Source organism: Haemaphysalis longicornis, unplaced genomic scaffold, assembly GCF_048455015.1.
Source record: "Haemaphysalis longicornis isolate Haplotype H1 unplaced genomic scaffold, Haemaphysalis longicornis Haplotype H1 scaffold_133, whole genome shotgun sequence".
Classification (NCBI taxonomy): domain Eukaryota; kingdom Metazoa; phylum Arthropoda; class Arachnida; order Ixodida; family Ixodidae; genus Haemaphysalis; species Haemaphysalis longicornis.
In genome coordinates this window covers 295,026-303,021 of record NW_027526239.1, presented here as the reverse complement: position 1 = coordinate 303,021, position 7,996 = coordinate 295,026, and the positions used below count along the sequence as shown (strand labels likewise).

The 7,996-nt window shown below is 45.1% G+C and overlaps 1 pseudogene; it reads left to right on the top strand.

The window, feature by feature from the left end:
- Positions 1–5,348: 5,348 nt before the first annotated feature.
- LOC144164677 (zinc finger SWIM domain-containing protein 1-like) lies at positions 5,349–6,477 on the top strand (annotated as a pseudogene).
- Positions 6,478–7,996: the final 1,519 nt, after the last annotated feature.

The following is a 7,996-nucleotide window of genomic DNA, read 5'->3' as shown; positions in this document are numbered from 1 at the left end:
CAATGCTGTCGAGTGTTGTGTTGTTTGATGGCACATAAGCAACTAAGACTAGCACATGCCAAACAAGGATTTGTGTTTTGTTTTGTGGGTAATTATTTTTTTAAATATTACACCTTGTTTAGGAGCGTTGCTCCTTTAAAAAACAAAAAACCGGAAATTTTAACAAGAGCATCCTCTCCTAAAAGTAAGCTGGGGTGAAATGGAATGTGTTCGTTGTAAAACAGCCCAAAAAGTTTTTTTCAGGACCTCAAACTTCGCATCAGAGTAAGACGTGCTGGTGAGAAGGCAACAAAAGATCAAGCAAAATTGACCACATGGTTAGCTTACCAAGTAGGAAGGGCGACTGCTTCGAACGCTGGAGCTGCATGCCACACTTCAATGATGTGACCGTCTAAGTCTCGTCAAGAGGATGTGCTGCCCGGATGCTTCTACCTTTTCATCTTGGGCAACCTGCACTCCAAGGAGGGTGCAACCAGGAGGCAGAGTGTGTCAACACTGCCATCTGCTCCCGTCGACTTTCAGTGCAACGCAACGGGGTTGCACATCTACTCTCCATACCAATTCCTGGTGGCATAGCCTGGTAAGGTGATTTTGTGCAAGTGATGCAGCAAGGGTCCACTCAAGGTCAAATGCCCTTACACAGCAGATGTTGTGGACATTGCTAGCAATAAGAAAGGTATTTTGAATAACAGTTCCGCTGACTGCCCTAAACTAAAACGAAGGCATCAGTACTTCTACCAAGTCCAGCTACAGATGTTTGCCACCAGGCTGCAGTAGTATGACTTTGTAGTGTGGGCAGTGCAAGACTGCCACATCGAAAAAGTTCAGTTTGACCCTAACTTTTGGAGCGAAATTGTCAGCAAATGCCTGCAGTTTTTCGAGGAAGTGTTGCTCCCAGAGATCATCTTTAAATACTGCACAGATCTGGGGCAAGAGACAAAGGGCGATGATAACGACGAGGGAGCCTGCTACTGCAGTGGCAGCAGCGAGAACGATGGTGGAGTGACAAAATGCACGCTGCAAAGGAAAATTTTTTTCACCTTGCATGCACTAAAGTGTCCAAAAAACTTAGGCCTGCAGGCCTAAGTAGTCTAGAAAGTTAAAATGACCACTTGCACAATGCAGCTTTATTTTAAAAATGCATGGAAAATTGGTACGAACATACTGAACTTGTGTTAGAATCTGTGTTATAGTTTAGTAGGAAGGTTTTGCACCTAAGCAGAGTAACCAAAACAACAAAACATTGTACTTGGACAAATTTCAGAAAATTTGAACTTTGTTTAACTGAACCCTTGTTAGTCTGCAGGAAGTCTTCATGAGAAGTGGCTGCAAGTCTGTTGCGTGCATTGAACTGCACGTCCATTTGTTAATTTGCTGTTCTCCACAGTAGCGTCAGCTACAGCGATGGGCATTCTTATTGCATCTCATTTAATTCTAAGCAGACCCTTATTTCCTGTTCTAAAAACACTTACAGGAATGGTTATAAGCACCCAAAATGCAACCGGTGGATACGTCCTGAACGAGTGGTCATTTTCATGAGTGCCTCCTGTATTTACAAAATTGGCGAAACAATTTTTCTACTAGCACTGCAGCTTGTCGAGGCTTGGCATAGGGAAGAGGTCAAAGAGAAAGGGGGCAAGTTTGAAGAGAGTTAGATGCTGCAATAGAATAGTCAGCAGCTAGAGAAAAGGTTGACATCTTGGCAGAACTTTTTGCTGCCCCTGGATGGTCCTATGAACAAAGTTCCCGAGCACCTGCAAGCATAGTGCGAGATGAATTTGCGCGATGTTTGCTGCTATGCGAAAAGGTGGCCGCGAACAAACTAGCACCATCCCCACACATAAATAATGATGCCTTGTAACATCCATTAATGTTTTTGGTGGTTATTATGGAAAGATTGGTAAATGTACTATCTAATCACGGTTAGAGGGAACATGGGAGAGCGTGGCAGCTTAGCTACCCGGCACAGCCGTGCGGGACAAGATGCCTCTATGCGCGATTTGTGTGATTCAAGATATCTTGCCGTACTTGACGACACCAGGCAAATTTGATAGTACAAACAAACATGCGATTCAACGCTTTCGATTCAATGATCCAGTATAAAAGGCGGATGAAACACAACCACGTGTTCTACTTTGTGAGTGCCCTTCATCCGCATTTTTTACTCGCCAAAAACAAACCTTTCAGTATAAAGTTGCGTGTTTGCTTGCGTGTTACCATAATCTTTGTGCAACACTTACTAACAAATTTCAATTGCTGAGAATAACAATAACAATCTCAAATGACTAGTGAAAAAAGCAATGCACACTAAATGACAAAAACACCCTAGTATAGGTGCCCCCTCTCAAGCTTGACTACAATATTTCACTGCTAAGTTGCACTGGCTGTGAAGTGGCTTGGCAATGTACAGCTTGACTGCCTTTACGAAAGGTTGTAAAGTCACAACATGGAGCAGCGCAATTGAAAAATGGTGTCTGCAAGACAGGACGTCATGCGACGAGACGGCCTTGAGAGGATAAAGAGCCACATATCCACTGTACCACAAGGAAATCAGTGAAAATGCAGTGATATGCAGGATTTGTTAGAGCAGTGGCCCAATATGTTTGAGGAGATGCACTTTTTTATTCACCTCTCCCTTCTTGGGGGGTTCTTGTTCAGACTTACTCATGCCAGAGTTACACAGCAGCGGCCCAGTATTGTAGGACAGGTGGTAAGGTCCCGGGTTACCCTACAACTGCTATGCACATTCTTCAAGGAGGATACAGCCAAGGTTTACAAGGATACATCAAAAGTCTGAAATCGTTTAAACGCATCTATAAAGATTGACGCTCGTTTTTCTGTGAAAGGCTGCTTGATAACTCTAGCTATGACAGTGTTGTAAGTCTACAGAGGGAAATGAAACATTGAGAGCATGTTTGGCAAGCATGGCCTGTCAGTTGACACAATCAATATTTTTAATGACATAGATTAAACTAAAAATCCGGAGATCCCGGCTGAATGCAGCTGCATTGCAATGAAGTGCGATGTGATCTGTATCTGGCAGTCATTATGGCACAATCTGTAGATAAATAGAGAGCTTGTACTATATGCCGCAAAAAGCACGTAGACATCATGTAATGCTTAAGCTGCCTTCGTCCAGTCTGGTCCATGCACAGGGTAACTTTTCTTCTTTGGCACCGGCACTTTCTGCCCTAATTAAAATTATTTCATGCTGAAGATCCTCATATCGCAAGGTATTTAAACAGGATATTATTATTTCTGTGGAACTTTCTCGCAAGATTCATTGCTTGACAGCTATTGAAAAAGTGCTGAGGCAATTATGCAAGCTAAATTTAAATTACTCAAGCTGCGCAAAGCGTGTTGCCAAAACAGGGCAATGAACGAGTCATACACAAAGTTATGCAACCAGGTGGTGCCAGTGAAATCACCAGCCCTGCAAGTAGAGACACATCACGGCTCGCGATCAGCACTGCTGCTTCCTGTTGCTTTGGACATCAATCAAAATGACTGCACTTGCTGCAATCCATTTGGAGGCCATGGCTTTCAACAAGCTCTTTCCAAACCAGGTGGGTCAAGGTTCTGCAACTTGACCAACCACCTAGAAAGGAAACTGGTAAAAAGAGATGAGACAACCAACGGAAAAGCCATCAACTGCCAGATTTGGGCACCGGAGAAATTTAGGCAATGCCTTTTTCTTTAATCATCAGACAGAATGCAACCTAAGCTTACACATGAGTTTTCCTCACAGCTTATTTGTGACTAACAAGGAAATTCACTTGCTGCAGTGGTAATAAGAGAGCTTATTCGCTGCACGTAGCTTCAACAAGTTTAGAAGGCCCACCGCATTGCATGCGTGCTGGACACTGCCAGCCCAAAGCTGTTGCTTCAATAACTGTCAGAGGACCGTCACCTGGCCCGCCTGCTGTCCGCTTGTTATGTGGGAATGCAGGGGTGAGACAGCTAAACCAGGTTTGGTAGCAGTTTTTGGAGCAGAAGAACCTTGATGTGGAGCAGTGAACATTTATTATGTCACCTTAGGTGCCTAAAATCAAATTTTTGGCAACTCTGGGGGGGAGTGCACTTTTTAATCAGTTTTGAACATACATAACACTGAAACAGCTTTTCAATAAAGTTTTTTCTATCAGAGTATCGCAAGGTACGAACTGCACTACCTTTTCACAAACCATTTTTAAATCCTTAGGCTCTATGCATAGACAGCGTGGAGTTCCGTTGAAAATATCGAATTGAAAAACTAAGCAATCGTAAAGCATTTCTATTAGGGCAATGTTATACGTATGACGTCATGAACTCAGCCGGAACTTGTTATACGCACGACGCGGCGAGCGGCAGCGCCGGCACCCTCTGGTGCGCACCTCACTGGCTAGTGGCCTTGCTAGCAGTGGCTACCGCCCATTGGCTTGGCTTCGGTACAGTCACAGTGTAACTTCTGCGTGTAGTCTGTCCCCGTAGTTATCATAATTACTCTCGGTCTCTCCGGTGCCCGTATGTCTATATCCGTGTGTCTCATGGTGTGCCCTGACAAAGTGCAGAGAAGCCAGAGATGCTGGCCGTAGTGGTCCGCGCATTCATCGCTTTGATAATGGCCTTCAAGGTCGGCGCCACGTTTGACATGTTCGTGGAATTTGATCGAGAGTTTAGAGAATTCCAAATCCAGAATAATGTTCTCTTCGTCACGAAAGCCACCAAAACAAAGGAAGTTGTGAATTCCCGCCTGACTGCTGGTCTGCAGAGATTGAAAGCAGAACTGAAATATGCCAACGCCACTTACGCTTGCAAGCACGGCGGCAGCATAAGAACCACCAGGATTGGAATTCGTCCCCACCAGAGGTACAGCTGGTCCATTTTGTTGTTACAATGCACGCTAGAAATTGCCTCCCTCTTGTAGTACAAGATTGTCTGCCCTTTACTTATTCTGAAAGTGCATTATTACTGTAGCTAAAAATATTCTGCATGTGGTCCAGTGCTTATTACTGACACGGTAATCAATTTGCAGGACAACGAAGAAGTGCCCAGCGACCATTGTGGTTGCAGCACGGCGGACCATCCAGAAACTCGAAATCACAAAGATGGAGCTTGAACATAATCACGTCAGCACCGAGACGTTCAAGTCGCATCCAGAGGTCTGGCGCCTAACTGCTGAAGAAAGGAACTACGTTCAACCACTGCTTGAGCTGAACATGTTGCCCAGCATGGTTAAGAGCTTGAATGAAAGCACTGGTAAGTTATTGCTATATTCATGTATAAACCTATAGATATGTGCAAATCAACGACATCTGCATAAGTAGTATACAAAGGCTCCATCAGTGCTGTGCACAGCATTGCACCGTCGCATCATGTGTACCCTGTATGCATGTTTCAACACGCCTATTTTTACCCGCTACATGTGTATGCATGAAATTATTTTTAGTGCCACAGCATAAAAAACCTTAATTTACGTAATGCTTGCAGGAAGGTCTGTGATTGCAAGGGACATCTGTAATCTCAAGAGTGACCTGACAAGACAGACGAAGCCCCTGACCTCATGAAAGAAATCCAACGTTGTGAAAAGTTCCATGCTACCATTACGCCAGTGACTGATGAAAATTAAGAATTGCAAATTATTTTGGTAGAGACGGCCCACATGAAAGAAGCCTTCAGGTCTTTCCCTGAAGTGCTGATAGTCGACGCTAGGTACCGCACCAATAAGCTCCGGATGCCGCTTTTCGTGTTCATAGTTCAAGATGGCAATGGTGGCAGCCAAGTCGTCACTTATGCATTTGTAGCATTCGAGCAGCAGCATGTAGTCTCGCAAATGTTGGCCACATTTGTGCAAGGAAACCCAGCTACTGCCAAGCCCAAGGTTGTGGTCGTAGACAAGGATTTCACAGAAATTTCTGCTATTAGTACCAAATTCCCCAACTCCCCAGCAATACAACCCTGCCAATTCCATGTCAAGAAAGCTTTCAGAGCTGCTGCTGGCCAGTTGTCAAAGTCAGTAGAAGAGCGTGACCAGATCATGTCAAGTTTTGACGAGATGGTGCATGCTCCCACTGCAAGTCAGTATGATGAGGCCGTACCAGAGTTTGGCAGATACGCGACCCCAGCTGTGCTCGAGTACTTCAACAAAAACTGGAGAAGTATTCCTGAAATGTGGGTGCAGCACATCTGTGACCTCGGCATGCAGAGACAGGAATTTTTGCTCAACCATTGTTGACGGTGAAGCACAACTGAAAAGGGACCACCCTTACTTTCTTCAAGTACAAGGTCAACTTGGAGTGACAAAGAAGTCACGGTGCGACTTTGTCATCTCGACAAACCATCCGGAGCTATGTACAGCACTGTGTATCCGTGCAACGCATACACTTCGAAAAGCCCATGCGGGATGCTACTGTTGAAGGACTTTTGTCTCTCTACAAGCAGCAATTTTGCCCGAGATCCTGACGAGGCGCATCAGACGGCTGGGGTTCCTGTACACGTGCATTCCTCTCAAACTTCAGGGGACCGCTTATTGCACAAGAGAACGATGAAAATGCATAAATCGAAGGTTGCACATGATGGCCACAAGCAGTGTACTTTGCAAAACGTGTTAGTATTGATCTCTGTTTATCAAGTACACGGTCCTGCATCAGTACAGCAACTGCATGTCATAACTCGTCATTGACTGCGTGGCATAACTGATCATTTATTAAAAATTAAAAATTGTACGGAATCATATTGTTCTAGGCCACAAATAAATGTATGAGGAAGCTCCATGACTCCACAAACAAATTGCTGAAATTGCTATTTGAGGTGTCCTGTAGCGCATATTACCTGCATTGCCAAATGGCTGTCATGGATACAAGGGCATTATTTTTCAATGAACATGAGCAGCCTGCTCCCCAACCAATGCACATGCTGAATGAAACATGCAGATACCAACAATACTTTGTGACTAAATGCATTTACAGTAAAACCTCGTTATAACGAAACGGTATATAACGAACTAATGGATATAACGAAGCAATCGTAATTCCCCAAAAAATTCCCATAGATGCCCATGTATTTAATACCTCGTTTTAACGAAGCTAAAATGTCCTTGCAATGGGTATAACCAACCATTTTTCTCCAAAACGAGCACTTACTGACCGCTTTGCGACTGACAGTCAATGTCTTATAGCGTGCGACGGTTAACGTCTCATTACGGACGAGGTAATTGAAAACTCCCGCTCGCAGGGCCGCCACCAACTCCTGCGCGCTAAAATGGCAACAAGCCACCTGGCAACCCGCGCGAACTGGCGCGTCTGCCGGCGTCCCCCTCCGTGCTGAACTGTTTGTGAAGTTTTAAGCGACGTCTGCCCAACTTACATCCCATAAGCAAACCATGGCTCCAAGCAGACCAGTGTTCAACGATCCGTCCTACGACAGTGAACTTCAATTTACAAGTGCATTCGCCCTCCAACTGGCAGCTACAGCTACAGATGGAACAGCTGCATCACAGGCCGAAATTGATGTGAAGAGCTCCGGCAGACAGCTATGAAGTGTAAACTGCACATGACGGCGATCATGCGACTTTGCTCTCATGAGCGGCATGTGGTTGTACCACTGACGCAGTTCGTCGTGTGATACCACACTTCCTGATCTCCCAACTCTGCCTTTAGAGAAAACTTCCGTGTGAGCCAAACTACGTTCACATACATAGTAAACGCATGAGATGACAACACACTAACATAGACAAGCGTGTGGCAATTGGCTCATACCATCTCACGAGCTTAGCGGAGGAAAGAACTTTGGCTCATCTGTTTGGGGTGAGCCGCCCATCGGTAAACCTTATGCTTCGGGAGTTCTGTCGGGTGGTCGTGCAGCACCTCGAGCAACTGTACATTAGGTTCCCTTGACCATGCGAAATGGCCGAGAATCTGCGCCAGTTTGAGGCAGTACTGGGTTTTCCCCAGGAAATTGGTGCCCTTGAAGGTTGCCACTTGGAAGTGTGTCCTCCCACAGTTAATGCCTCTGACTA